The following is a 27,172-nucleotide window of genomic DNA, read 5'->3' as shown; positions in this document are numbered from 1 at the left end:
TCCAAACTTTCAAATTTTATCCTATTTGTTATATTTCATTCCATTTTTAATTTTTATAAATTTTCATTTCATTGTTCACTGCGTTCAAAGTCCTTTCTATTTTAATGCATGATGTGTCTCTATTGTCACTCTATTGAGGGGCCTGATGGGTTATTTTCGTTCTTCGTGATCCGGCGGCGCATTTTCTCTATCGTGATCCGTTTTTCTACAGATTTTTTTTTTTTTATATTTTCGTGATCCGTGATCATGGAAATTTATTTTCTGTGAATCGTGATTGACAAAAAAATCAACTCGTGAATCGTGATGAGACCCCCCCCCCCCAAAAAAAAAAACAGGCCCCTCTCTATTCTATAAACCCCATCCAGACCCCGTTAACCATGCTGTTTCTAATGAATTTAATCCCACGATGTGTATCTATTCTCTTTTCCCCCTGAATTTAGGTTAATTTTTTTTTCACATACTACATGTATTTTCTATCATTAAACGATTACGCCGTATTCTATTTTTATCGGTGCACTAGTCACGACTAGTACTGGTACAGTGGCATTGTCTTTTATGTTTAGGTATTTAGACATACCTATGTCAAATTCTTTAACATCCGGTTGTGCAAACAAAAGCGGTGTCTTAGTTCGATCAGGTAAAAATGTTAATAAAACGATAGATTGAGCCAACTAATTTCTGTTTTTAATACAAAATAATTTTGATTTTATGAAGATATGTGTTCATCTAGTTAAAAGGCTTTAATTACGTCAGATCGATATCAATATTGTTAGGTTGTGTCAAACTCATATGAATGACGTCGTCTCGGAAAATAAATCTTTTTTTCCAAAATTGTGTATCAAATCTTAGTTTGTCTTTTTAAATTTATATGAACGATCATGATAATAAATTTTAAAAGTGAAGATACGGAAAATTATGCGATCTGTTGACGTCGGTATCTAATTTTACAGATATAACATGTACAACAGGCCCTGAGGCTATTCAGTCTTTGTAATGTTCATTGTACCGAATCAAGTTGTATTGTAAACACATGAAGAGTTGTTTTAAGAACATGTAAATTAATAGATATGATGACACACACATAAATTGAATTAATAAACGTGAACATAAAATGTTCTGTATTTTTTATCTTCAGGAAGAACACGATAATTCTTGGCCTTTATAATTAAATTGCTTTCTACAAATTGAAGGTTAAATTCACCAATTCCAAATATTCATAACTCTTGTGTCAAAAGTTCAAATAAGGTGACCAAACATTTATGTCTAAGCATTACCTTTTAAAACTTGTCTTATGCTGAAAATATTAATATGCCTAAGTTCTTTAATCTGTTAATTGCATATACATATATGTATGTGAGTACTGGTTCTGGAACTTCAGAAGTACAAAACAGATACTTCAGATTTGAGAAACAGTCAAAGTGTGCCCTTCTTATTAACCTTCACGCAAAATTTTATTATCTAGTGACAGTAACTCAGAAGTTCTTAGCTTTTGTCTAAAGTTAACAGAAACTCTGTTATAAACATTACTTGTGATGACAGTAGTGGATCCAGTTTACAAAAGAAAATGTGGGGAGGGGGTATGTCATGTATATACCTGTACCTTTTCTTTAACTTCTGATTTTTTATTTGTCCTTTTGATGCTGTCTAGCTTCCACCATTTTTTTTGGACAATGAAAATTCTGTAGATCTAATTTTGATCTTTGTTTGTTAATAACTACTTAAAGTAAATGCTTAATTCCTTTCTTATTGAACATTTTTAGTATGGCTCGTGGTCAACAAAAAATCCAGTCTCAGATGAAAAATGCTGAGAAGCAGGCCAAGTTAAAGAAGATGGCTGGAACTGACACAAAGAAGGCTGCTGCAGCTGCTTTAACATATAAATGTACTGTGTGTATGGTATGTACACCATAGCCTAGTATAAAACGTATAAATGTACTGTGTGTATGGTATGTACATGTACACCACAGCACAGTATAAAACATATGAACACTTATTTAAATAATTTTAATTAAATGTTACCATTTCCAAGGTATTGTGTTGACTAAATTGTTATATCTACATGTACTTATTAGGTTGTTCTAGTAAGTTATTCACAGCTTGGTAGGGCTTCACATTAAGGATGCAGCAACTTCGCTAGCCAAGGGTTACGATCCAGTCTCCTCCTCTCCACCCTTGGCAGATGAAGTCAATATTTGTGATAACAATGCTGCCCCATCTAATGGTAGACAAAAGTCACACCCATTCCGACTGCATCATTTTTGACCAGTGGCAGTACTTGAACTCTCTTCAGTATGGAGGTGTAAAAATGGTTGTGACTAGTGTTTACAAATTTCGTGAGGCAGGAACAGAAAATATACATTGACATTCCAACATTTCCACTAGAAACATATCCAGGAACTTCAATTAGTTTATTAAGAACTTTACAATTGTCACTAAATATCGTCCTATGTTTTTTGGGTAAAGACTTGTTGCACAATCAGCATGTGGCAATTGTGTATTTATATTTTATACATTTACACATGATTATCTTAAAGGCGCTTTTTGATTGGATGAAGCCAATTATAACTGTGACCAATGGAAATTCGTACCTCATGGATCCGAAATTCTATCTTAATCCGCCAAGGGTGGAGAGGAGGGGACTGAATCGTAACCCTTAGCTAACGAAGATGAGGATGCAGGAGCCCTATTGTTTTCACTTAGTCTGTCTGTCCTTCACAAATTTTTTTATCGCAAAAAACTCCAAAAGTATAGGTAAGAAACCAATGAAATTTTGCACAGTTGTTGTGTGTAATATGTACATGTAGATATATACATTTCATTTTGGTGAAATTCAGCTCATTTATTTGTTTAAAAAATCACAAATATCATGAATATTGAGAAATGTCTTATAATAGGATTTAAAAAAATTATTATGTTATTTCAAGCGATGGACAAATAAATAAAAAAAATTGTAAAAACTTTCTTTTTGTTAAAAATCACAAATTTTGAGGAGCATCTTGTTGTAAGATGTCCTCAAAAATTTATATTTGATATAGACATAATATGCATTCCAAATTGTTTCTTTAAGTCAAAATTGTGTTAAAAACTTGATTTTTTTTGTTAAAAAAGTGACAAAATCTAAGAATCATATTTTTTCTAGGATTTGAAAGAAAAGGTATCATTTGCTATAAAAAAAACTATTTTCTGTGTAAAAATGATTGGTTGCCCACCAATTACAAAAATACCTACCAAAAGCCATGTCATTACTAGAGCTTGGATTTTAACAAAATACATATAAAAGTCAAGAACACATCTTGAATAACTTGCTGGTGACAATGGACAACCTATGAACATTTGCTTTGTATGAATCATTCTCTTTGCTCCTCAGAAAAATGTGCAAGCGGGGTCCTTGCTGAAATGTCAGTTTTCTCTAGTTTCTGAATCCTGTGTTTTTTTTGAAACTAAATAGAATAAGAATGACATGTTTAAACTGTCCAACATGGTTGTCTTCACTGTCACAAGAAGACTATAGAATAGAGAATGGAAAAGGGGATGTGTCAAAAAGATGACAACTTGACCAAATGGTCTCAGACGCAGAAAATCCTGCACCTAGAGGTGGGTTTCAGCTGGACCCTAACAATAATAAAAATGTATACCAGTTCAGCGAAATGGATGCCTAACTAAACTCCAAGACATATAAATGATGCAGCATTAAAACCAATAAACATAAAAAGAAGGATGTGGTGCCAATGCAATGAGAAAACTATTTACCAGAGACCAAAGGACGAGAATGTAACCAGCTATAGAATAGAGCACTGTACAGCATTCAACAATGAGCAAAACCCATACCGTATAGTCAGCTGTAGTAGTCCTTGTCATGACAAGAATAGGGCACTGTACGTATACAGCATTCAACAATGAGCAAAACCCATACCGTATAGTCAGCTGTAGTAGTCCTTGACATGACAAAATGTTAAACAATTCAAACAAGAAAACCTTATTTATATCAAATTTTTATAAAACAAATATGAAGGACAGCAACCAACAAAGAACAACCACTGCATTATAGGCTCCTGACTTTGTGACAAGTACATGGTCATGCTTGCTGGTTATAAGATGCATTACAATCATAAGTTGTGTGTTTTCCCCCTATAACATGTTTAAAGTACATGTAGTACAGTACAAGAAATTTGTAAGTATTACCGTTTCCCTAATGATGTACATGTATTTATTTGTATTACTAGATCCTTAAAACTAATCACTTGATTGGTAGATAAATGAATTTAACCTGTTAAATATATTATAGAGATAAGCTTATTTTTCAGTCTATGATGCCTGATCCTAAAACATACAAACAACATTTTGAAAGTAAACATCCTAAGGTCGCACTACCAGAAAACTTGAAAGATATTTCAGCTTAAAAATCTTCACAGATATTCTTTATGGTATGTACATTTTATCTTCAACGATATTTTCTATGCTATAAAAATAAGAAGAATTGGTATGAATGCCAATGCCACAAGAAACCAAATGACACAGAAATTAACAATTCAAGTTCACCATACGGCCTTCAACATTGAGTAAAACCCATGCTGCATAGTCAGCTTTAAAAGGCCCTGAGATGACAAATGTAAAACAATTCAAACGAGAAAACTAAAGGTATGATTTATGTACAAAATAATGAACGAAAAATAAATATGATATACAGCAACAAACGACAACCATTAACTTAACTCATTAGATTGTAAAAAATCAGAAATACATCTAACAAAAACAGAGTGGATGTGGGAGGGTACTTATACATCCCCACAACAAAAGACCCTCAGAACAGATCTGAGAGTACTCACAGTTACTGACAGCTAGTTCAAAGCCAATAACAACTAATACAAAAAATCATGCATCTAAGACTAAAATATCAATCAGTACACATCCAACATCCAATGGATTTAGTGTAAAGACGTCTTTAACAATCAGAGAAAAACATGACCTTGTGCAATGTACTTTTTATACGACCACAAAAATTTAAAATTTTTGCGGTCGTATATTGGTATGACGTTGGCCTCGTCATCTTTGTCGTCGTCCGAAGACACATTGGTTTTCGCACTCTAACTTTAGTTTAAGTGAATGGATCTCTTTGAAATTTTACCTTAAGGTTAAATACCACAAAAGGAAGGTTGGGATTGATTTTGGGGGTTATGGTACCAACAGTTAAGGAAAAAGGGGCCAAAAATAAGCATTTTCTAGTTTCCAGACAATAACTGTGGAATGGTGTATGGATCTCTCTGAAATTAAACTACAAGTTTCCATACCACAAAGGGATGGTTAGGATTTTCTTTGGGGGTTATGGCTCAAACCGTTTAGGAATTAGGGTCAAAAAAGGGGGAAAAACAAGGTTGTCCTGGTTAATGGACAAATACTTTAGTACAAAACATAATTTAAAGCAGTGTAAGGGAGATAAATCAAATACATCATTGAAATTACCTCCCTTACACTGCTTTTAAATTATGTATAAAGTAATGGTTTTTTCTCATTTCAGATTTCAGAAATTAAAAAAGAATTATTCTTCAAATATTATTTTTTTTTCAAATTTCAAATATTATGACTCATTTACTCTCGTAATCCAAATACAACAAATACAACGACTTTTCAAATTGGTCTACATTAAGGTCCAAAGGGTCCAAAATTAAACTTTGTTTGATTTTAACAAAAATTGAATATATGGGGTTCTTTGATATGCTGAATCTAAACATGTATTTAGATTTTTGATTTTTGGCCCAGTTTTCAAGTTGGTCCAAATTGTGGTCAAAAATAAAACTTTGTTTGATTTCAACAAAAATTGAATATGTGGGGTTCTTTGATATGCTGAATCTGACTATGTATTAAGATTTTTTATTTGTGGACCCCGCTATCAAATTGGTTCATATTGAGGTCAAAAGGGTCCAAAATTAATCTTCGTTTGATTTCCTCAAAAATTGAATTATTGGGGTTCTTTGATATGCCGAATCTAACCGTGTATTTAGATTTTTAATTTTGGGTCCCAGTTTTTAAATTGGTCTACATCAAGGTCCAAAGGGTCCAAAATTAAACTTAGTTTGATTTTAACAAACATTGAATTCTTGGGGTTCTTTGATATGCTGAATCTAAACATGTGTTTAGATTTTTGATTATGGGCCCAGTTTTCAAGTTGGTCCAAGTTGGGGTCCAAAATTAAACTTTGTTTGATTTCAACAAAAATTGAATATATGGGGTTCTTTGATATGCTGAATCTAAACATGCATTTAGATTTTAGATTTTTGGCCCAGTTTTCAAGTTTGTCCAAGTTGGGGTCCAAAATTAAACTTTTTTTGAATTCAACAAAAATTGAATATATGAGGTTCTTTGATATGCTGAATCTAACCATGTATTTAGATTTTTTATTTGTGGGCCCCGTTATCAAAATGGTTCATATTGAGGTCAAAAGGGTCCAAATTAAACTTTGTTTGATTTCATCAAAAATGGAATTATTGGGGTTCTTTGATATTCCAAATCTAACCCTGTATTTAGATTTTTAATTTTGGGTCCCATTTTTATACAACCGCAAAAATTTTTGCGGTCGTATATTGGTATGACGTTGGCGTCGTCGTCGTCTGGCGTCGTCCGAAGACACATTGGTTTTCGCACTCTAACTTTAGTTTAAGTGAATGGATCTCTATGAAATTTTACCATATGGCAGATTCCATATAAGAAATTGAAATGTCTGTCAAAATGAATAAATAAATAAAAATAATAATTACTGTTATTTTAAAGATAATCTGTGAATGTTTTGAGGAATAATGATGTAAGAAGAAATTATAAAAACAATTTTTGGATATGATTGTTTCCGTTTAAAGTAGAAATGATTAAAACAAGTTGAAAAAATGCAAAAATTTTGACAGAATTAACTCCCATTTTTTTACACAATGTTTATGTGTTGCAATGCTTTATGTTGACACTTGTTTACTGGTATTTACTAGTGTAGTCTGGTTATTCAAACATCCCTGTTCCCAAATTTGTTACTTTTTTTAGTCAAAAACATCTTTGATATATATTTTTTTTCACTTTCAAATATCTTGCTTTATAGCTCAGTGTCTGTCAATAAATCTTATGTCAGGAACATCGCTGTAAAAACTTTCAAAATCATTGTAGGTTCCAATATATGCCAGTTAAAACTGTAAGTCATGCTGTGCATAAGAAAAAACACATGCTGATTCTTTCATTTAACTTTATTCAAGCAATAGTTTTAACTTATATGTTTCCTACATAAGATCTGTCAAACTTGTTTTCTTATGTCTGAAACATTTGAATGTGCTAACAGTTAAAGTTCTTTGACCTGTTGTGAAATCTCGTTAGATGTTAGGCTGCAGTATTTTCCAGGAGTTTTAAAAATGACTTTCAACTAGGATTTGATTTCCAATGTCAGTCAAAAAAAACAAATATATATTGTCTGTCAAAACATCTTATGTATGAAAAATCTTATGTCAGAATCAAGTCTGTCAAAATCTTATGTCAGAAACTCAATTTGTCTGTCAAATCTTATGTCAGAAATAATAAAGTCTGTCAAATCTTATGTCAGAAAAAATAAAGTCTGTCAAATCTTATGTCAGAAATAATAAAGTCTGTCAAATCTTATGTCAGAAAAAATAAAGTCTGTCAAATCTTATGTCAGAAACAATAAAGTCTGTCAAATCTTATGTCAGAAACAATAAAGTCTGTCAAATCTTATGTCAGAAACATAATATTTAAGGCTTCGTTTATTTAAAAAGGATGATGCTCATAATTTTTTTTTTTATCAAATTGTCTTTATCTTTATGAGTAAAGCATGTATTCAAAAACAGAAGTTCATTGCTTATGATTTTTGCCTAACGTGCTTATGGGAGTTGTTTCACTTTCTTATATGGAATCTGCCATAAGGTTCAATACCACAAAAGGAAGGTTGGGATTGATTTTGGGGGTATATTGGTATGACGTTGGCGTCGTCGTCGTCGTCGTCATCGTCAATTGGCGTCGTCCGAAGACACATTGGTTTTCGCACTCTAACTTTAGTTTAAGTGAATGGATCTCCATGAAATTTTACCATGAGGTTCAATACCACGAAAGGAAAGTTGGGATTGATTTTGGGGGTTATGGTATCAACAGTTAAGGAATTAGGGGCCAAAAAGGGGCCAAAAATAAGCATTTTTGTAACTTCCAGACATAATTTGTGTGTTAGTGTATGGATCTCTCTGACATTGTACCACAACGTTCCATATCACACAGGGAATACTGGGATTGATTTTGGGGGTAATTGCCTCAAAATATTAGGAATTAGGGGCCAAAAAAGGGGCAAAAAACAAGCATTTTTCTAGTTTCATGACAATAACTTGTGTGTAAGTGTATGGATCTTTCTGAAATTGTACTACAAGGTTCCATATCACAAAGGGAAAGCTCGAATTGAGTTTGGGGGTAATTGCCCAAAACGTTTAGGAATAAGGGGCCAAAAATAAGCATTTTTCTAGTTTCCAGACAATAACTTGTGTTCAAGTGTATGGATCTCTCTGAAATTGTACTGCAAGGTACCATACCACAAAGGGAAGGCTGGGATAGAGTTTGGGGGTGATGAATCATAAGGGGGTTCAAAAAATTGGGGGGGGGATTTTTTTTTTTTTTTCCTTTTTTTTCTTTTTTTCCTTTTTTTTTTCTTTTAAAATTTAAGCAAATAATAATGATATGGTAGGAGATACACACCAAACAGGATGTGTAAATTATTATATAATAAGTATTGTGCAATAGCAAGAAATTTTCAATTGCACAGTATTGCACAATAGCAAGAAATCTTCAATTGCACAGTATTGCACAATAGCAAGAAATCTTCAATTGCACAGTATTGTGCAATAGCAAGAAATATCCAATAGCACAATATTGCCCAATAGCAAGAAATTGTCAATTGTACAGTATTGCGCAATAGCAAGAAATATTCAATTGCACAGTATTGTGCAAAAGAAGATACTTCGTATAAATTGCTTATTTCTTGACCAATTTCAATGGGGTTTTATTCTTGAATTCTTGGGGTTATTTAATATGCTGATTCTAACCGTGTATTAAGTTTTTGGATTTTGGGCCCCGTTTTTAAATTGGTCCACATTGAGGTCCAAAGGGTCCAAAATTAAACTTTGTTTGATTTCATCAAAAATTGAATTATTTGGGTTCTTTGATATGCCGAATCTAACCGTGTATTTAGATTCTTAATTTTTGGTTCCGTTTTCAAATTGGTCTACATTAAGGTCCAAAGGGTCCAAAATTAAACTTAGTTTGATTTTAACAAAAATTGAATTCTTAGGGTTCTTTGATATGCTGTATCTAAACATGTATTTAGATTTTTGATTATGGGCCCAGTTTTCAAGTTGGTCCAAATCGAGGTCCAAAATTAAACTTTGTTTGATTTCAACAAAAATTGAATATATGGGGTTCTTTGATATGCTGAATCTAACCATGTATTTAGATTTTTGATTTTTGGGCCCCATTATCAACTTTGTCCACATTGAGGTCAAAAGGGTCCAAAATTAAACTTTGTTTGATTTCATCAAAAATTGAATTCTTGGGGTTCTTTGATATGCTGAATCTAACCATGTATTTAGATTTTGGATATTGGACCATAATAGGTGAATGTCCAATTTAAAATTTTTAAGTTCTTAGACCACATTCATTCTGTGTCAGAAACCTATGCTGTGTCAAATATTTAATCACAATCCAAATTCAGAGCTGTATCAAGCTTGAATGTTGTGTCCATACTTGCCCCAACTGTTCAGGGTTCGACCTCTGCGGTCAGATCAAGCTGCGCCCTGCGAAGCATTTTATTTAAATTGGTCTTCATTAGGGTCCAAAATTAAACTTAGTTTGATTTTAACAAAAATTGAATTCTTTGGGTTTTTTGATATGCTGAATCTAAACATGTGTTTAGATTTTTGATTATGGGCCCAATTTTCAAGTTTGTCCAAGTTGGGGTCCAAAATTAAACATTGTTTGATTTCAACAAAAATTGAATATATGGTGTTCTTTGATATGCTGAATCTTACCATGTATTTTGATTTTGGACATTGGACCATAATAGGTAATTTAAAAAAAATCAAGTTCTAAGACCACATTCTTTCTGTGTCAGAAACCTATGCTGTGTCAAATATTTAATCACAATCCAAATTCAGAGCTGTATCAAGCTTGAATGTTGTGTCCATACTTGCCCCAACTGTTCAGGGTTCGACATCTGCGGTCGTATCAAGCTGCGCCCAGCGAAGCATTTTATTATTTTCAGCGATATTCTTTATTGTAGGTACATTTTATATTATCATCAGAACAGTGTTGTCAGCAAATTTTCTGTTTTGTACATATATGCATGTATAATGTACATGTAGGTGTTTATAGATTATCAATGTTTTTTTCAAAAAGAGGGTGTTTTTTAGCTACAATCTCATTGAAGGGCGACAGCGCTGAAATGAGATATAGCCTAGAAATATCCTCGAGTTTGAAAGTGTATTGATAATCTGTTTATCGCTGTTTTCCTAGGCAACTTCAAATTCTTTGGCTCATGATGTCATACATTCTCTTTCTTCAGACTGAGAAAATCCCATATCACTCGAGTAGCGTTATATGAAAAGATCAAAGCAAAATTTTATAAAAAATAGTGAAGGTTGTCTATCATGGGAAAAATAAGAAATTAAAAAAATAAACCAATTGTTTTACAAAAATGTATAGTTTTTAAGGAGTGAACTATAGGAAAGGTCACACCTTCCAAAACTACAAAATGTAAAGATTTTTGGAACTAAATTTTTCTTTTTTCTTTTCTCTTATTGTCCTTTAATTTATTGACACACTCATCATGCTCATGTGATAAGTAATAAAAAAGCTTAATCTTATTAATGCTGGGTAGCATCACCACCTGATATAGGTACCCTGAAGCAAAGAAACGATGATAGCAAAAGGTATCTATTCTTTTCTCTGTACAGTAAAAAACTATTCCTCATACAATTTATCTGCTTTATTTACACGACGTTCTCTGAAAAACAATAGTTTATAACAAAATACAGTGTTGCTCAAGCTTAAATATGATATAAATTTGTTCTAAGAAAACGTCAAATGAATAGTTGAAGGATAAAGTGTTTTAACAAGTTAGAACTTGTCACATGCTTCTTTGAACAAGTACCACCCGGTCCAACTCTGAAGATTTCAAGAGAAAGAAAGCCAGTTAAGGATCATAATCAGCCCTAAATAGTAGCAACATTATTAGGAATCAGTATCATAAATTTTACTTGTCAGCAAAACCTAGAATATAATGAAAATATGAAGAATTTGACCGTACTTGACTTCACAATTGTTTTTTTCCACGGCTTCATGGTACCTTTATCTAGCCACACATTGATGAAAGGCTTTTAAAAAGTAACTGTGTTTCTGCTTACTTTACCTACGCTTGTTTTTATACGACCGCAAAAAAATTTTTGTGGTCGTATATTGGTATGACGTTGGCGTCGTCCGGCGTAGTCCGAAGACACATTGGTTTTCGCACTCTAACTTTAGTTTAAGTGAATGGATCTCTATGAAATTTTACCACAAGGTTCAATACCACAAAAGGAAGGTTGGGATTGATTTTGGGGGTTATGGTACCAACAGTAAAGGAATTAGGGGCCAAAAAGGGGCCAAAAATAAGCATTTTTGTAACTTAGAGACATAACTTCTGTGTTAGTGTATGGATCTCTCTGATATTGAACCACAAGGTTCCATATCACAAAAGGAATGCTGGGATTGATTTTGGGGGTAATTGCCTCAAAATTTAAGGAATTAGGGGCCAAAAAAGGGGCAAAAAACAAGCATTTTTTCTAGTTTCATGACAATAAATTGTGTGTAAGTGTATGGATCTTTCTGAAATTGTACTACAAGGTTCCATATCACAAAGAGAAAGCTGGAATTGAGTTTGGGGGCAATTGCCAAAACGTGTAGGAATTGGGGGCCAAAAAGGGACCAAAAATAAGCATTTTTCTAGTTTCCAGACAATAACTTGTGTTCAAGTGTATGGATCTCTCTGAAATTGTACTGCAAGGTACCATACCACAAAGGGAAGGCTGGGATTGATGATGGGGGTAATTGCCTCAAAATTTTAGGAATTAGGGGCCAAAAAGGGGAAAAAAACAAGCATTTTTCTAGTTTCAGGACAATAACTTGTGTGTAAGTGTATGGATCTTTCTGAAATTGTACTACAAGGTTCCATATCACAAAGGGAAAGCTGGGTTTGAGTTTGGGGGTAATTGCCCTAAACGTTTAGGAATTTGGGGCCAAAAAGGGGCCAAAAAACACATTTTTCTAGTTTCCAGACAATTACTTGTGTTCAAGTGTATGGATCTCTCTGAAATTGTACTGTGAGGTACCATACCACAAAGGGAAGGCTGGGATTGAGTTTGGGGGTGATGAATCATAAGGGGGTTCAAAAAATTTGGGGGGGATTTTTTTTTTCCTTTTTTTTCTTTTTTTCCTTTTTTTTTTTCTTTTAAAATTTTCCATTTTAAGTTGGTTATTTCTGATTTATATTTAAAAGCAAATAATAATGATATGGTAGGAGATACACACCAAACAGGATGTGTAAATTATTATATAATAAGTATTGTGCAATAGCAAGAAATTTTCAATTGCACAGTATTGCACAATAGCAAGAAATCTTCAATTGCACAGTATTGCGCAATAGCAAGAAATCTTCAATTGCACAGTATTGCGCAATAGCAAGAAATATCCAATAGCACAATATTGCACAATAGCAAGAAATTGTCAATTGTACAGTATTGCGCAATAGCAAGAAATATTTAATTGCACAGTATTGTGCAAAAGAAGATACTTCGTATAAATTGCTTATTTCTTGACCAATTTCAATGGGGTTTTATTCTTGAATTCTTGGGGTTCTTTAATATGCTGAATCTAACCGTGTATTTAGTTTTTGGCCCGTTTTTAAATTGGTCCACATTGAGGTCCAAAGGGTCCAAAATTAAACTTTGTTTGATTTCATCAAAAATTGAATTATTGGGGTTCTTTGATATGACGAATCTAACCGTGTATTTAGATTCTTAATTTTTGGTTCCATTTTCAAATTGGTCTACATTAAGGTCCAAAGGGTCCAAAATTAAACTTAGTTTGATTTTAACAAAAATTGAATTCTTAGGGTTCTTTGATATGCTGAATCTAAACATGTATTTAGATTTTTGATTATGGGCCCAGTTTTCAAGTTGGTCCAAATCGGGGTTCAAAATTAAACTTTGTTTGATTTCAACAAAAATTGAATATATGAGGTACTTTGATATGCTGAATCTAACCATGTATTTAGATTTTTGTTTTTGTGGCCCCGTTATCAACTTTGTCCACATTGAGGTCAAAAGGGTCCAAAATTAAACTTTGTTTGATTTCATCAAAAATTGAATTCTTGGGGTTCTTTGATATGCTGAATCTAACCATGTATTTAGATTTTGGATATTGGACCATAATAGGTGAATGTCCAATTTAAAATTTTTAAGTTCTTACACCACATTCATTCTGTGTCAGAAACCTATGCTGTGTCAAATATTTAATCACAATACAAATGCAAAGCTGTATCAAGCTTGAATGTTGTGTCCATACTTGCCCCAACTGTTCAGGGTTCGACCTCTGCGGTCGTATCAAGCTGCGCCCTGCGGAGCATTTTATTGTAAAAAGCACTCATAAAATTCAACTGCTTCCTCTGTTTAAACCCAGAAAAAACAAAACTTGTACCTCCCTACCCTAATTTTTATCTGTATTTTAGTTGAAACACAGGTATTATATAAGGCCTATAAGGAATAATCATTTAAAGACTGCTTTTTGTGTTGTACTTGCATTTTAGGAATTTTAAGGAATAAATAAATTATATTCCAGAAAACAAGGGAGATAAATATGCATTATTTCTCAACGTTTCGTTTAAGCTGGTCATAGTTGTGGGAAACTTTTTTATTAAAATCTTTTCACATCATCAATTTAACAATATTTAATGTAACTTTAAATTAAATTTAATGCCATACCCACTGCAGGATTTTAAATCCATGCAACAACTTTTTGTTGGTTTCCATTCATACTTGTGAGGCAAAACAACCAAACAGCAGAAAACAGCCCAAGGCCACCAAAATTAATGGGTCTTCAACACAGCGAGAAAATGCTGCACCAGGAGGCGTGTTTGCAATTGATATCAAACAAAAGTGGAATTGGTTATTCAGTCATTTTATTTATTTCCCCAGTAATTGATATACACCAGAACAATGTTTTAAAAAGAACACAAGGAAAGCAGATTTTGTTTGTCACTCTTCTCACCTTGAATTTTCAAGGTTATACAATGTTTATTTGGTTTACTCAAATTCTTGTTTTTTTTCTTTATTTCAGACAATATGCAAACATGGTTGTTGGTAAATGGATACTTCCTAAAGACATGATACTTAATTACCATATGTAAACAGTGACACTTTTCTTTATATTAAATAGATATAAATGTTGGTGAAGGAAAACCCTAACTTTATCATGTTTTCAGGGAGATATATGTCAAAGTATTAACACTGAAATTTGCCAGCCTTTTAAGTAGTACATTGAGCAAGATTTTTTACATTGGTACAAAGGAAGTAAATGAAATTTAAAATCTTTAAGAGACAAATTTGTACCATTTGGATATTTGTTTATAAGCATTCATAAGTCTTTATATATGATATATTTGGTTATTGTCAATTTAAGTTTGGTTCGAAGCTTGTGCCTTAGAAGGTGAATTAAATCTTTGCCATGTTTAGGGAATGACCATTCAGCTTTGACATGGGTGGAACATTTAATTTCATGGCAAATAATTGTTTTCTTTCTCCCTGATCAAAGTTGGGATTAGAAGATTTTATTTAGAGAATAAGCATACCCCCCCCCCCCCCCCCCCCCCCCCCCCCTGAAAGTAAATGTATGTTCCCTTATTGTTTGTACTCCAAGGACTTGTTCATTGTATTTAAATGAACTGAAATGTTCTCTCCTTGAAATAAATACCTTGCAAAATATCACCATAAAGGGTTAACATAAGAAACACACGATGTGTCTGTTGAAAAGACAAAGAGAAGTATGACCTCCATTAATTTTGAGAGATTATTAGGTTAAGTGTAAGAAGTCTTGCTCATTATGAATTAAACATTTGCCTTACTTGCTGTAATAGTATATCATGTATTTTTCCTTGTATTTATCTCTATTGTGTTTGTTTAACATTTTAATTCTGAGAAATTTTTATTTAATAACATATTGAATTGCTAAAGATTGGAAAAGTATCAATTTCTAATTGATATGATACAATATGACAAGTTGAGATTTTTTCCATTTACAATGATGCTGACACTGATTTGTAATTATAAAAAGTACATACCTCATTGTGGTTGATTTAAAAATATGAATGATAGACAGTTTATTGATTTAGTAAATGATGTTCTAAATGTATTTTCATCCCAATTTGTGAAAAGTTTATAACTTTAAAACCAAGATTTGACATCCATTACTTAAAAAATGCATTAATAATTAAGCTCTTGAAATTTTTTTTGACAAACTAGATTTATCTTATTACAGCAAGAAAGGTGATACCAGCATTCAGGTATTTACTGTCTCCAAATGTTTTGTATGATTATGTGATAAAATAAATTGGAAATATAGTCACTTCCACTGAAATGTACAACACATTTAAATATACCATTGAAAGTTCTTTATCTCAATACAGATCTGTACATGTGTAATTGTACATGTGTAATTGTACATTTTGCCACTCGTATATACTGTAGGATTGAATGAGTTCTAATGGGCCTTCTGTGATTGACAAGTCTATCAAGCACCTGTCAGTTAGTATCACACACTTGTTCAGTCATAAATAGAATAAGTTACCATGAGTGCAGCAATGTAGATCTAGGAGTATTAACAAAGTAATGAACTTTCAATAGTATTTTTTAACGTGTTTAAGTAGGTTTTATATTAACAATTGATATTCATTCCTTTTGACAGTTGTACAGTACATTGTAATACCTGTAATAAAATGTTTTATTGAAGATATTTTCATCAATTCTTCAAAATGGGAAAAGTCTCTAATGTTGGATGGACGGATGGCTGTGTGACGTCCAATGCAGTGTTCCAGCTTGATCGTTTGAATGTCAAATTAAATGCATATTTAGGACAAGAACATGATAATGTAGTATGAGTGTAAACCCTGCTTCTTACTAAACTGACACCCTGAGTCTGATTTTTTACTTGCTTGTTCATAAAGGAACAGTTTGCAGGAAAACAACACTCTACCTGGACACATTATTCTGACTTCTAGCCTACCAGTCTTTGCTCTTACTCTTAACTAGAGAGCAGCAAATACCAATTTTCAAGTCTTTGGTTTGACCTGGCTAAAAGTCACAAAGGGGGTTATCAAAACAGAAGATAGATTAAAAAACAGACAACACCATGGTCAAATTGAAAAATCAAACAAGTCAACAAATCACTCCATACAACAGCTAAGATTGTGTAATATGAACCCAAACAAAAGCAGTGTGAATGTGAGTGCAATGGAAGGATCTTATGTGTAAAAGGTATTTGAATAACATTCACAGTACTAATTTTACTGCAGCTGTATTTCTACACCCAACGTAGTCAGAGCTATCTTTTTTCATTGATATTTATATCCATGTCTGGAAATGTGCAATAACATTGCTTTTTTAATTTCACAAGCTATGATGATGTGATGAGTTACGGCAAATGCAGTAACCATGTTGCAAGCTCTTAATATACAGATACCGTTATTTTATTACTAGTATCCAGTCAAGATACCCTTTGAAGGGCAGATTAATTACAATGTAATTATTCATAATAACATAATAAACTAACTAAATAATAAACTAATGAGACCATTATGGTTCATTGGATTAATAATTGTATTCAATTTAATTGTATGAAAACTTTTGACTTTTTCAAAAAATTCAAAAAAGTTGACTGAATTCAATATAGGCATCGACAATTCTAAAATTAAGAGAACAACAATTAAAAGAAAAACCGACAAAAACCCACTCATGAGATTTTTGACTGGGAGAAAGCCCTTTCCGTATTATCTCATCTTACATGGGGACATACAAATACATCTTAACAGATAGCATTTTAATAGGTTGATGAATACAATATATATTTTTTGGGTACAGACAGACCACATGTAGGATATAAGTTCGGAAAATTTTGATAATGCCTTTTCTGTGCTAGAGGCTCATTGAATTTCCCTGCATATTTCTCACTAATACACTCTTTGTTGACCAACTATAGGAAGCCAAATGCATAAAATTGTCCGTGCTTAAATTTGCACAGGGTCATGCAAGCAATACGGTTTGTGATAAAATGTTTCGTTTTAAAGGACGATAAGCTACAACCAAGTGATAAAGTTTTGCCAAAATTTACATAATGAGATGCCTCATGACAATCAGATAATGAATGGAACGAAAAGAATTGGAAACCTATGAGCACCAACAACGATAACTTACCTCTCACCAAAAGTTCGACATCTAATTATGTTGATAATTCATGAAGCTTGTTAGTAGTGTTGTTAAGATTTTCTTTCTATTATGATATTCAACTTACAGCAGTGTCTGCCTTTTAGGCTAATTTGTATGTATCTTCAAGCATCCTTTGGGTTAAATAGACAAAGTCGAACTGTTGTTCGAGTTAAACTGGTTGATCCTGGCCATATTTTGTGTCTACCAATTCAGGATAACTTGACCCCAGGTTAGGTGGAGGGTTTAGCGCTCACAAACATGTTTTATCCCGCCATATTCTTTGTGTGACTGTCCCAAGTCAGGAGCCTGTATTTCAGTCGTTGTCGTTGATTCATGTCTGTCATATTTGTTTTTCTTATATTGTTTTGTTATGAAATAAGCCGCTAGTTTTCTCAATTGAATTGCTTCACATTTTCATGTGGGTGCCTTTTATAGCCGACTAAGTGGTTAACATTTTTTAAGACCTCAATAACTTTGTCAAATCTACATGTAATTTTATGGAATTTGGACAAAAGCTTCTTAATGATCCACAGCAAAACTTTGAAAATATTTATTTCCATTTTTATACGACCGCAAAAAAATTTTGTGGTCGTATATTGGTATGACGTTGGCGTCGTCGTCGTCCGGCGTCGTCGTCCGAAGACACATTGGTTTTCGCACTCTAACTTTAGTTTAAGTGAATGGATCTTTTTGAAATTTGACCATAAAGTTAAATACCACAAAAGGAAGGTTGGGATTGATTTTGGGGGTTATGGTACCAACAGTTAAGGAATTAGGGGCCAAAAAGGGGCCAAAAATAAGCATTTTCTAGTTTCCAGACAATAACTGTGGAACGGTGTATGGATCTCTCTGAAATTATACTACAAGTTTCCATACCACAAAGGGATGGTTAGGATTTGCTTTGGGGGGTTATGGCTCAAACCGTTTAGGAATTAGGGGCAAAAAAGGGGGAAAAACAAGGTTGTCCTGGTTAATGGACAAATACTTTAGTACAAAACATAATTTAAAGCAGTGTAAGGGAGATAAATCAAATACATCATTGAAATTATCTCCCTTACACTGCTTTTAAATTATGTATAAAGTAATGGTTAATGAACAATAAAGATAATTTAAAACAGTGTAAGGGAGGTAATCCTAATACAACGTTTTGGTTACTTCCCTTACACTGCTTTTAAATTATGTTTTAAAAAATGCATATTTATAAAGGAAGACCAGTAAAAATATCTGCAAATGTTGCATCTTTTTTTTTTTACAAAAAAATCCATATGAAAGATTTGACACTATATTTTTAATTCTATTATAAAATAGATTAAGTTAGCACTATGGTAAATTTCAATGGGTAATTATGGTTGCCAACTCCATTGGAAATTTGAATTGAGATTATGACCATATCTTGAGGGAAAGAATTTTTTGGGGGAAAAAAGGGGGGGGGGATAAAAAGAAATTGTGGGGGGTCAATTTTTTCTCATTTCAGATTTCAGAAATTAAAAAAAATTATTCTTCAAATATTATTTTTTTTTCAAATTTCAAATATTGAAAAATTTCAAGAAGAAATCTTTAATTGCACAGTATGGCGCATTAGATTTGTAAAATCTTTGATCACATTTATTTATTTGTTATGCCGAATCTAACAGTGTATTTAGATTTTTAATTTTGGGTCCAGTTTTCAAATTGGTCTACATTAAGGTCCAAAGGGTCCAAAATTAAACTTTCTTTGATTTAGCAAAAATTGAATATATGAGGTTCTTTGATATGCTGAATCTAAACATGTATTTAGATTTTTGATTTTTGGCCCAGTTTTCAAGTTGGTCCAAATTGGGGTCCAAAATTAAACTTTGTTTGATTTCAACAAAAATTGAATATATGGGGTTCTTTGATATGCTGAATCTAACCATGTATTTATATCTTTTATTTGTGGACCCCGTTATCAAATTGGTTCATATTGAGGTCAAAAGGGTCCAAAATTAAACTTTGTTTGATTTCATCTAAAATTGAATTATTGGGGTTCTTTGATATTCCAAATCTAACCGTGTATTTAGATTTTTAATTTTGGGTCCTGTTTTTTAAATTGGTCTACATTAAGGTCCAAAGGGTCCAAAATTAAACTTAGTTTGATTTTAACAAAAATTGAATTCTTGGGGTTCTTTGATATGCTGAATCTAAACATGTGTTTAGATTTTTGATTATGGGCCCAGTTTTCAAGTTGGTCCAAGATGGGGTCCAGTATTTAAACTTTGTTTGATTTTAACAAAAATTGAATATATATGGGGTTCTTTGATACGCTGAATCTAAACATGTGTTTAGATTTTTGATTATGGGCCCAGTTTTCAAGTTGGTCCAAGTTGGGGTCCAAAATTAAACTTTTTTTGATTTCAACAAAAATTGAATATATGGGGTTCTTTGATATGCTGAATCTAACCATGAATTTAGATTTTTAATATGTGGACCCCGCTATCAAATTGGTTCATATTGAGGTCAAAAGGGTCCAAAATTAAACTTAGTTTAATTTCATCAAAAATTGAATTAATGGGGTTCTTTGATATTCCAAATCTAACTGTATATTTAGATTTTTAATTTTAAGTCCCGTTTTTTAAATTGGTCTACATTAAGGTCCAAAGGGTCCAAAATTAAACTTAGTTTGATTTTAGCAAAAATTGAATTCTTGGGGTTCTTTGATATGCTGAATCTAAACATGTGTTTAGATTTTTTATTATGGGCCCAGTTTTCAAGTTTGTCCAAGTTGGAGTCCAAAAATAAACTTTGTTTGATTTTAACAAAAATTGAATATATGGGGTTCTTTGATATGCTGAATCTAACCATGTATTTTGATTTTGGACATTAGACCATAATAGGTAAATTAAAAAAATTCAAGTTCTTAGACCACATTCTTTCTGTGTCAGAAACCTATGCTGTGTCAAATATTTAATAACAATCCAAATTCAGAGCTGTATCAAGCTTGAATGTTGTGTCCATACTTGCCCCAACTGTTCAGGGTTCGACCTCTGCGGTCGTATCAAGCTGCGCCCCAGCGAAGCATTTTATTCCGTATTTTACTCATAAAATTAATGGACTTAGTTTTTTTTTTAAAGTTAACATTCAGATTTAGTCTGAGATAAAGTTTTCAGTCATCAATAACTTTGTCAAAATTTCATGGCATTTTATGAAATTTGGACAGAAGCTTGTTTATGACCAATAGGCAGAATCCAGTGTGAAATTTTGAAAATATCTATTTTCCTTTTTTCTTTTTTTTCTGATAAATTGACTTAATTTTTTTTATAGTTAACACTCAGGCTCAATCTGAGGTAAAAGTTTTTGTCTCGCCTTGACAGAGTCAAAAAGCGAGACATAGGTATGCTGTTTCCGGCGGCGGCGGCGTCAACAATGTTTTAGTTTGTGATTAGGTCTAGTTTATGGCGAACCACTAGTGGTAGGTCGATGATATTTGGTATGCAGTTGTATTAGCATTGGCACATCTCATTTCCATGAAGATTATTTGGCCCTGCCCACTCAGTAATGGTCTATTGACTGACACTTTTGCTTAGTTTACATGTATTAGTTTGTGATTAGGTCAGTTTACGGGGAACCACTAGTGGTAGATCATTGATATTTTGTATGCAGTTGTATAAGCATTGGCATATCTCATTTCTATGGAGATTATGTTGCTCCATCCCCTCAGTCATGGTCTATTGACTTTGAAACTTTTGCTTAGTTTACATGTATTAGTTTTTGATTAGGTCAGTTCAAGGGGAACCATTTGGGGTAGGCCAATGTTAATTGGTATGTAGTTGTATAAGCATTAGCACATCTCATTGCCATAGAGCATATTTGCGAGACATATCTCTGTGTTAACAGTTTATTCAGTCAACAGTAACTTTGTCAATCATCATGGAAATTTATGATGTTTGGATAGAAGCTTGTTTATGACCAAAAAACAGTATCCGGAAATTTTGCAAATATTTATTTTCATTTCCGTATTTTACTGATAAATGGACTTAATTTTATACGACCGCAAATATTTTTTGTCGTCTGAAGATATTTGTCGTATTAAGGCATTTTGTTTCGCAGACAATAACTTGAGTATGTGTGTATGGATCTCTATAAAATTTTAGCACAAGGTTCCATACCACAATATGAAGATTGGGATTGATTTGGGGGTGTTATTGTCGTAGCTGTTTAGTAATTAAGGGCCAAAAAGGGACCAAAAACAAGCATTTTTCTAGTCGTCCGAAGACATTTTGGTTCGCAGACAATAACTTGAGTATAAGTGTAAGGATCTCTATGAAATTTTAGAACAAGGTTCCATACTACAATAGGAAGGTTGGGATTTATTTTGAGGGTTATTATCGTAGCTGTTTAGGAATCAGGGGCCAAAAACAAGCATTTTTCTTGTTTCAGGACAATAACTTGTGTATAAAGAGAAATAAGAAGATTTGGTATGAGTGCCAATGAGTCAACTCTCCATCCAAGTCATAAAACATCACTTCCGGTCAAATATCGGTTGATAACTCACTCCCGATTTTATGAATATCTTACATTTGATCCATACTACCACACGCCAATGTAAAAATCGTAGTACTTTGATAGTTATTATCTTGAATCGTCGTTTGAGGTTGGTCTTTAGACCTTATTTATAACAAATTTTTAATGTTTAGTCTTTACTTGGCGTCCGTCCTTAACCATTGCTTGGCATCAGTTCATTTTGAAGTTGCTTGACTTTGTCAAATGTCATTCCTTACCAGTCATTACTTAATGTTAATCACGTATCACTAGAAGTCTTTCAGAGAGTGATTTATTAGCACACTAGTATAAATCACTGCCAATAATCTCGGCATGGTGTCCAGTGTCAGCTTTATTAGATTAAAGTGCTCCCAAATACTCCATGATTGCCCAAATTATTAAGTCATGGAGTCGTACATGAATCGACAGGATGTTCTAACGCGAGAGAGCCGAGCCAAGGAGGAGGGGCTTATTCCTCTGGATGGACGTGTACAGATCGTATGGGAGTTAAATGATACTGGATGAACGATCGGGCTGAATGTAGTCAAACTTTTAATTGGGTTAACCGAATTCAGTTATATCCCATACAACAAACTGCTATACAGGTGGTAAAATGATAATCACTCGACCTGAATATCAGACGACACCTATTAAGATATTATATTCAGACAATGACAATGAAACTGAACCAACGAATAGTGGATTGTGCAACAGTTCTACAGGATAAACAGCTGTTGGCAAAACTAAGTAGTGGTGATGTTATAGCACAAGAATTGAAGTATCACCCGTCTTGTCTCGCAGCTGAGAGAGAGAGAGAAAGAGAGAGAGGAAAATATGGTGAAAGAAACTGCATTAGCTCAGCTAGTAACATACATCTTTGAAACTCAACGAAAGTCTGAAGACTCAGTGGTGTTTCGATTAGCAACCCACCATTTTTTCTTAAAATGTCGTCCTGTACCAAGTCAGGAATATGGCAGTTGTTATCAAATAGTTTGTTTTTTATGTGTGTTGGCGTATTTTTTTGGTTTTTTTTTGCACTTTGGTGTTCCTGTTATTCTTTTGTTTTCCTCTTATAGTTGATGTGTTTCCCTCTGTTTTTGGTTTGTAACCCGGATTTGTTTTTTCTCAATCGATTTATGACTTTTGAACACCGGTATACTACTGTTGCCTTTATTCTACTTCTGCACATGTACACTCTACGCCCTTAATATGAAGGACACGTTTTTTGCAGACGTGGCCAGAACTAGAAGCACACACAAAAAGCAGAGATGTCCTTTTGATGTTTGAAAAAGATATGGGACCAGCTATCCCGTTTGCCTGGGACTACAATGACAAAGACGGCCGAAATGATTAGTTATGCCAGTTAGCTACCAAGAAGACAACATTTTCAGTATCCTTGGTCTCTGAAGATATGACAGCATATCTCCTTTGTTACAGTTGGAGAAAATGATAGAACATGGACCTGATAATAAATCGAAGTTAGACAACGTTTCTACAATGTTCGTTTTGGTTTTGTGTTTGACGTTGCCATAAAAGCGGGAGGTTTGGCATGCCACAAAACCAGGTTCAACCCACCATTTTTTTCTTAAAATGTTCTGTACCAAGTCAGGAAAATGGCCATTGTTATATTATAGTTCGTTTCTGTGTGTGTTACATTTTTAATGTTGTGTTTTTGTTGTGACGTTGTTCTCCTCTTATATTTGATGCGTTTCCCTCAGTTTTAGTTTGTAACCCGGATTTGTTTTTATCTCGAACAGCGGTATACTACTGTTGCCTTTATTTAGCTATAGCCCAACTATTACTGTTTAATTACCATGCAAACACCCAGAGGGCTCCAGTACAACACAGACATTCCGCTGATCGTGTGGCACCATTTTGTGTGTATCTTGGACTATTACCCTTAGCAAAAACCAGGAAGAGACAGCTTATAGATACATTATTTCAACATGGTTTATGCATCTCTTGTGATCAGGTACTTAATATATCAACTCAACTAGGTGAAGCTGTAGTTGAAAGTTATTTGAATGAGAGTGGGGTTTGTCCGCCTTTATTCAATTTGTTTACCACAGCTGCGGTCGATAACATAGACCATAACATCAAAAACATTAAAATAATCTTTTCATCGGACCAGAATCTTTACTTTTTTCAACATCCAATGAAAGAAAATGTTAGTGTTAGACGGGATCAGATAACATTAACTACAAGAAAACCAAAAACTAAAAAGGTACCTGAACTCCCTGATGCTTACATGAATATGAAACCTGCATATCGGATGTTACTGCCATTCTTAACTACGACTATCTACTCATGAGTTTACAGAATGAGTATGAGTGGTCCTTGTAATCACGAGAAAGCAGACACAAGGATATTTGTTCAAAAGTGCAACTGAAAGGGGGTGTAAGTCGACACTGATAATCAGCTAGCTCATGTTTTTTTTCAAGAAACTACAAGTAGAAAAACTTTGGGTTGCATTTGGAAAAGGAAAAGACCTGCGAGATGGCTTCCGATTCACGAAATTGATCATGCTTTTGGTCCTAAATTAGAGGTTTTGACAATTTTCCACGCTGAAACTGAATGTGACACTGTCTCTACTTTTCTTTGAAAGGGAAAAAAGTCGACAAGGCAGACGTGTGAAAAATTTGATGATGTAACCGAAGTGTTTGGGCGATTGAGTACGAAACCTGCATTTGGTCAGTGAAGCTGATATGGAGTTTATAGAGGCATTTGTTGTAGCTATGTACGACAGACCCACAACAATATTTGACATCAACATGATCAATGAATCCAGGCTTGAATTGTTTGTACGCAAACAAAGACAGTATGGCACAATGCTGTCTATCAGAGCTGCACTGCTTGATCACATCAAACGAGCTGGTGATAATGTATGGGGACAGGCAGTCACACATGAACAACGTCTACCAAGTCTGGGCGAATATGGATGAATTGATGAGACTGCAGATGGGTTGTGGATTCCAAAATGGACACAATTAGCAGCCAATGCAACATCTTGCCAGGAGTTACACAAATGTGGATGCACGAAAACTTGTTTTGGTAGATGCAAGTGCTACAAACCTGGTCTAAAATGTACAACATTGTGTTCCTGTAGCTGTTAGAAGGAAATACATCGGAAAATATGGTAGAATAATACATTAATCGACCTTCCTGTATGTCTTTAATAATTAACAATATACCAAACGGACATTTTTACAGCATATCCCTACCACTATAATCTAACTCCATTACATGAACTTTTACAACCCTAACCGGAAGTGGTGAATTTTGTTTTATAATTACTGTATGTTTGGCATATTTTCATGTCATTTTGTTGTATTTGAAATATTCTCATGACCTTTATCAGATTAAAAAGGTGTGGATCAGTTTTTAAATTTCAAATATTTAGCAAACTGATGTCAATTTTAAATTCAAGATGTCCGCCATGAAAAAAAATCAAAAATATGTTGGCTATCCCTCTAATATGCTAACGTTCACCCTTAAGAACGTATGTGCCAAATCGTATGCTTGTATCACCATTTGTATGATTTTGTCAAATTTCGGTACTAAGCCGCCTACTATAGGCCAAAGTACATGTACGGCCTTCAACACGGAGCCTTGGCTTATACCGAACAGAAAACTATAAAGGGCCCCAAGATGACTAGGAAAACCAACGGTCTAATCTATATAAAAAACGAGAAACGAGAAACACTATAAGTATGGATCTCTATGAAATTTCACCACAATGTTCAATACTTCAAAAGGAAGGTTGGGATTGATTTTGGGGGTCATGGGCCAAACCGTGTAGGATGTGGGGCCGAAAAGGGGTCAAACAACTAGGATTTTCTGGTTTCTGGACAATAACTTGAGTATAAGTCTATGGATTGCTATTTAATTGTGCCACAAGGTTTTACACCATACAGGGAAGGTTTGATTTTGGGGATAACGACCCTAACGGTTTAGGAAAAAGGGGTCAAAAACAATACTTTTGGAATACTTTGTATAAATTGCTTATTTCTTGACCTATTTCAATAAGATTTAATCCAAAGTCTTGAATTCTTTGGGGTTCTTTATTATGCTGAATCTAACTGGGTATATATAATTTGGATTTCGGGACCTGTTTTTTAATTGGTCCATATTAAGGTCTAAAGGGTCGAAAATCAAACTTTGTTTGATTTCATTAAAAATTGAATTATTGGAATTTTTTTAATATGCCGAATATAACCGTGTATTTAGATTTTTAATTTTGGGGCCTGTCTTCCAATTGGTCCACATTAAGGTTCAAAGGGTCCAAAATTAAACATTGTTTGATTTTAAAAAATGAATTCTTGGGGTTCCTTGATATGGTGAAGCTTAGCGTGTATTTAGATTTTTGATTTTGGGTCCCGTTATCAAATTGGTCCACATTGAGGCCCAAAGAATACAAAATTAAATTTTGTTTGATTTCTCCGAAAATTGAATTCTCGGGTTCTTTGATATGCTGATTCCAACCATGTATTTAGAATTTGGATATTGGACCATAATCGGTAAATATCCACTTTTAAATTATTTAAATACTTAGACCACATTCATTCTGTGTTTGAAATTATGCTATCTGTTATCTCCTGCTGATAAAGGGACAGATAATAGTACATGAAAAGATGATTGTGTCCAGTTTCTGATATTACCACTCCACTTCAAACTTGTCCACATTAAGGTCTAAAGTATCCAAAATTAAACTTCGTTTGCTGTTAACAAAAATTGAATTATTTGGCTTATTTAATAATAAAAGCATCTTATCAGATTTTTTATTATTGGCACAGTTTTTAAGTGGGTTTAAATTGGGATACAATATTAACCTATGTTTGATTCAACAAAAATGGAAAATAGGGGGTTATTTGAAATGCTGAATCTAACCTTGTATTTAGATTTTGGATTTTTGGCCCTGTAATCAGATTGGTTCACATTAAGGTCCAAAGGGTCAAAATTAAACTTTGTTTGATTTCATCAAAAACTAAATTCTTGAGGTTCTTTGATATGCTGAATCTAACTGTGTATTTAGATTTTGGATATTGGACCATAATAGGTAAAAGTCCAATTTCATATTTCTCATTCCTTTGACCAAATTCCTTCTGTGTCAGAAACATATGATGTGTCAAACATTTAATTACAAT

The 27,172-nt window shown here is 33.4% G+C and overlaps 1 long non-coding RNA gene across 1 annotated transcript; it reads left to right on the top strand.

Annotated features, from left to right (window-relative positions):
• The first annotated feature begins 1,913 nt into the window (after window positions 1–1,913).
• Window positions 1,914–16,058, top strand: LOC127723451 (uncharacterized). The gene is made up of 3 exons (XR_007992084.1): window positions 1,914–1,946; window positions 4,305–4,424; window positions 14,392–16,058. It is a non-coding gene; the product is annotated as an uncharacterized LOC127723451 (long non-coding RNA).
• The last annotated feature ends 11,114 nt before the right edge of the window (window positions 16,059–27,172 follow it).

Source organism: Mytilus californianus, unplaced genomic scaffold (genome assembly GCF_021869535.1).
Source record: "Mytilus californianus isolate M0D057914Y unplaced genomic scaffold, xbMytCali1.0.p SCAF_13, whole genome shotgun sequence".
Lineage (NCBI taxonomy): Eukaryota > Metazoa > Mollusca > Bivalvia > Mytilida > Mytilidae > Mytilus > Mytilus californianus.
Note: the sequence above shows the minus strand (reverse complement) of the source record. Positions and strands in the feature narration are given on the sequence as shown.